Source organism: Rhipicephalus microplus, chromosome 10 (assembly GCF_043290135.1).
Source record: "Rhipicephalus microplus isolate Deutch F79 chromosome 10, USDA_Rmic, whole genome shotgun sequence".
NCBI lineage: Eukaryota > Metazoa > Arthropoda > Arachnida > Ixodida > Ixodidae > Rhipicephalus > Rhipicephalus microplus.
The window spans coordinates 83,075,742-83,080,931 of NC_134709.1; the positions used below are offsets into that span (position 1 = coordinate 83,075,742).

Consider the following 5,190-nt stretch of genomic DNA (forward strand, 5'->3'; position numbering starts at 1 on the left):
TGGCTTCCCACATGTGGAGAAGCTTATTGTCTACATACTCTAGCTGCGCCTCTGGTGGCACCGTTTGCGTAGCGGCCCCCACGTCTCGTTTTAACTTATCGGTCTATTCCTCAATACTCTGTATCATTTCGTCGGGCTCTTCTCTGATGTTCCGGAACTTGTCCCAATCGACAAGTTTAAGTTGTCTGCCTTTTGCCTTCCGCGGCCCTGCCCTCACCGTTATTTCAAGTACAAAATGATCGCTTCCCAAGTCATGTTGCGTATTGGTCCACCGCGTGTCCAGTATGTTTTTGGTGAACGTCAATTCTGGCGTGGTATCCACGCAAACGCTGGTACCTGTTCTTGTAGGAATGGATGGATCGGTCACGAGCGTCAGGCCCTCCTCCTGTGCGTCCAACCACAAGTTCCTGCCTTTCTGGGTTTCGATCCTGTATCCCCATGCACCATGTGGGGCGTTGAAATCTCCTCCAATCACTAGCGCCCGGTTGCCCGCTTTAGCGAGGGTTTTTTGAAACAGCGTGCAAAATTTGTGCTTTCTGCATTTAGGACTGCTGTATATATTCAACACAAAAAGACTGTCCTCTGTTTTCCGCGTGGGTATGAGTACGAGGAGAATGTGATTTATTGCCCTAATTTCCGTGTCATATTGCACCACCACGTGATTTCGCTTAACCAACGTTGCTAATACCCTTGTCTCTCCATCAGCACTGCCGAATGACTTATATCCGGATAATTTGGCCAGCCCGTGCGTTTCTTGCATCATTAAAACATCCGGGGTGCTGGTGTCTTTAAGATGTTGCAAAATGTGTCGTTTTCGATTATATCCTCGACAATTCCATTGCCAAATCGTGTAGCTATTTTGTCTGTCCATGGCGGCGTTCCAGGCTCTCCGATCCCTCAGTGGGCACCGAGGTCCTAGCGTATGGTTTGAAAGACGTCTTAACCGGGCCCCCACCACTTGACTGCGATCCCCATATTGCTAGCTTGGCGTCGAAATCAGCCATCATTTGCTGCACTTTCTGCAATATCATCTTGCCTAGCTCCTCGATTTTGGCCTCTATGTTTGCCTCAAGTCTAACTTCTTGTTTTTTGAGCTTAGTTTGCAATTTTCTTTCAATTTTTCCATTTTGGCTTCCACGGTGTTTTAGAATTCCTCCTGTCTTTCTTGTGGAGTCGCCACTGCTTTGGGTCTCTTTACCACGCTTTTAATCGGAGCGTTCTCTGGTTTAAATTTAACCGGGGTGAGGGCTGCTACCTCTTCGTCCATTGCTGCGCCTTTTTCCTCCGCAAAAACTTGTGAGGTTTACTCATTGCGTGTAACCCCTCCGTTTTTCAGAAAGTCATTTTCTTCCCTGACTTTTGTAATCTCATTCATAAATGCAACATCGTTCTGCCTGATCTGCGCCAATTCGTTCTCTAGCGCCTTAATCCTACATTGAATAGCAGCCTCTGCCTCCGCGCGCGCCCCGGAAGCTACATCAGCCCAGCTCACCTAGAAGGGTCCCGCGGTGCCACGGACCCCGCTCGGTCCTTTTGGGCTTTGCGATCCTCCTCCCTCCTGTTGTCGGGGAGACCCGGTATTGCCGATCTTGGGTCTAGACCTCGATCTGGACCTCGATCTGGACCTCGATCTGGATCTCGACATAGATGTTGTGGTAGTACACGTAGAGAGGTTATTGTCTTGTGCTTGAAGCTTGGTGAAGGCTTCTGGTCCGGATGCGTCTCGCGTCCGATGTTCTAATCGTTGACCTGAGTCGCCCCATCTTTGCCTGTGAAGTGCTTTCGCTTCCGCCTCGTAGTAAATTGCTTCTTCTTTCTCTCGTCTGGCTCGTTCCCAGCGGTGTCGTTTCACCAGGTATGGTGGAGTCCGCTAGGGGGCCAGGCAAGACTGGTGTGCCTCGCATGGGCTCCGTATTCTACGAAGTTTTTGTTCAACCAAGACTGCTTTTTCGGTGCCAACAGTGGTCTCTCTTGAACTTCAGCAAGTTGCCGACGCTGCTGGTGAGTACCTTAACCCTCTTTGTTTTTGAGGAGCTTTGCAAACATCAACTCTTGCTGAGCGGGGGAACGCCGCCTCGTTAGCCCTAACGCCACCGGCACCAGCGTCGGGCTCGCGCTTCGACGCGCGTGCACAAGTTCATTCGGAAACGCAATGGCATACATGGTGAGTAGCACGGATTTACCTGCCACAGAATTCAACCCAGAAGAATGAAGTGTAGTCCTGATGCCCGACAACGCTCACCTCGACAACAGTCAAGAGAAACTGAAGGAACGCAGTCAAGTAAAGCGGCGTCAGCTGCCGAAACGCCAGCACGCAAAACGGAATCACCGCCCAGCGTTTCCTCAAAGCTCGACAACACAGATGTGGCGCGTCCTCGCTTGAAACGACTGCCACGGTTGCCAGCCGATGACTTCAAGATTGTCTTTCGTCCGTGTGTGGGCGTAGATCTGGCCCAATACAACGACGTAGAGTTACGAGCGGCTGTAGTCGCCAAAAGCGCACTGCACTCTGTGGTTGCCGACGAAGATCTTGTGTGCACCAATCTGGCCAAGAATATTTTCACCGTGTCCACATCTTGCGCCGACTGAGTCATAGAGAAAGAAGAAGACAAGAGAGGACACTCCGCGAAACCTGGCCTCAGGAAGTGCGTCACGATTACGTAATCAACTAGTGCTCTCATCAAACGTCAGAGGGCGCAAGCGCAAAAAAAACTGTTATAATCAATGCAACAGAATTGTTTTCACAAAATAATAATTATACGCCCAAACTAGGTATGTTCTTTATACATAAAAACAATTTATTCAACACACCTTACGCGATTATTTTTCTTCAGCCGTACTGTCATAAACACCATCCACCCAGCGACAAGCCCATGCATGACTGACAGCGAGAAGCTTTCGTCGCTTTCGTCAACGTCGGCTGCGTCGGCGTTTTCAAGCGCGAGATAACAGGTGAGGCACGATTTCAAGCGAAGCTTGTTGAATTACATGTTGTTGGTCTTGTTCGGTCATTTTTTTTTCAGAAAACGGTTACACCTGTACGAATAAGACGCCATGCAACAAACATAGAAAGATGCACACACACACGTTGCGCTTCGTGTGTGCGAGTTTGTTTCTTACGTGGCGTCTCATTCACGCAGTTGTAACCTTTTTCTGTAGCTTTTAAGGACGGGGACGTTCGCTAAAAAGAAAGTTTGTGGCTCTATGCGGCGGCTTGACGGGAACATTGTGCAACGTATGCAGTATAGCATAGGCGGCACGGCGTCAAGCCGAGGCGACGCGTGCTGCGTCTGCCACGGACGCGAGCATCTGTACCTTTCATCAGTGAAAGCTGGCACTGTTGATAATTCCAAAAATCACAAATTACTTGTTTCCTTGTTGGTGCCTTCTCTTTTCTTCCACGTTCTACGAATTTATGCGTTTGAAAGAGTTGTTTAAATTTCCCCATGCTACAAGCTTTGTAACTTGTACCAACTGCACATATATGCAGATTTTCTGAGCGTCGCTTCAAATAGTGACTGTGACATGACTGCAGAAGCTGCGCTTCAAGGTGCGGATGAGCTTCAGTTTGTGTTATTTTAAGCCTCTTACTGACACATTGTCGTAATTTCATTTCTTCAGGACCTGCGGTAGAGGCTTCAAAAAGCGGCTCCCACACATTGAGGTGCCCCGATGAACAGGGTGCGTTCAGTGTCGCGATTTCTTTTTTTTACCCAAATTGACTGTTGACCAAACCTCTGCAGGTGGCAGCTCCCTTGTAGCTGGTGAAATAATTTCTGCTGACTTCGTCTTGCCGGAGAAAACCTTAACCAGTCGTTCAGCTGTCACAAAGAGAACTTGTGTGACCGGTAAGTTGTATGTTCACTCCAACACCAGAGTGGATTGATATTGAGACTTCCGCAGGCCGCTCGCAAGATTGTTCCGACAGCACTGTTCGAGGCACTGAACAAGCTTCACAAGACCCTCCAGAAGATGTCTCCGCCAACAGCTCCACGTCTGAGTGCCCTAGAGAAAATGGTGACTATGCTTTTATTGCAGCTGTTTTTAATGTGCTATTTTATGTTTAGGACACTCTGAGGAAACTATCCTCAAAAGGACACTACGTGTGCACTTACAAAATGTAAGGGTGGGCTCTCAGTGATTTTCATTTTTTTTTTGTGCATTGTCAACATTGTGAATGGTTTGTTTTTAGGTAGTGGAATCGAAAACTTTCCACCACAGAAAGTTGTGCACCTTGGGTCTGAATGAGCGAGGAAAGTGGTCATATGGGATTAGTTGTTCTTCGCTTTTACATCCATTTTTTTGTTTATTGCAGTGCGTTCCTGTGTGCCAGCGACAATGTCTCCATCAATGAAGTACAAGCAAACCATTAAACATCTGCAAGCCAAAGTAGCAGCACAGCGGAAAACTATCAAAAGACTGCGGAGACAGCCTCACCAAACTAACCACTCATTCGTTGCATACATTGTTTTGGTTACCCGCTATGAGGAGTAGGGACACTGTGTATTCGCTCGAAGTGATTTGCATAACTTCAAAAAGAATGTTGGGTATGCTGTCTGTATTTTCGTAGCAAATGCGGGCGAACTGTACACTTTACTGTGGGTCGCTTGGTCACTGTGTATGCTTTATCTCTCCAGCTCAAATAATATATCGATAACAAAACCTCTTGTGGAAATGTCTTCGAGCGGGTAAGGAACACAGTATGAAGTGGTCATGGTTCACGTTATCACGCTGTTCGTATTTTAGCTTCTCATCAACCTCCTCATCTCACCCATCAAAATTTTCAAAAGAATACCCAAACTTGTAGCGCTTGATGGGGCTGCAGACGCTGCCATTTTATTTTTATATACCTTGTGAGTGATAACGTACGATGTAGAGCCTTTGTGAAAAATAATGAGCCAAAGTGGTTTCCTTCTGCTATTTATTAGCCCTGTAATACCGCTGTCGTAACACCAATTAAGGTCCACAATTCTGGATAAGTGATGACTACAATCTATTTTAGCTCGCAAGCGTCACAACAACACCCAGACGCAAATCACTTGGGATCTTAAGTTTTTGATGATAAGAAGAGCCACAAGACCTGCCAGTGTTGTAGCATAAAGTTTGTCTTTCACGTAGTGAGCAAGCTGCAAAGCCCTACCTTGCTGAGGACAAGCAGGCATCAAGTATGCTTTTTTTTCATTTTGGGCT

General features: G+C 47.3%; 1 long non-coding RNA gene across 1 annotated transcript; it reads left to right on the plus strand.

Moving 5' to 3' along the window:
* Positions 1–3,532: 3,532 nt before the first annotated feature.
* On the plus strand, positions 3,533–4,750 carry LOC142774457 (uncharacterized). Its single transcript, XR_012886409.1, has 3 exons — positions 3,533–3,848; positions 3,904–4,017; positions 4,316–4,750. It is a non-coding gene; the product is annotated as an uncharacterized LOC142774457 (long non-coding RNA).
* The last annotated feature ends 440 nt before the right edge of the window (positions 4,751–5,190 follow it).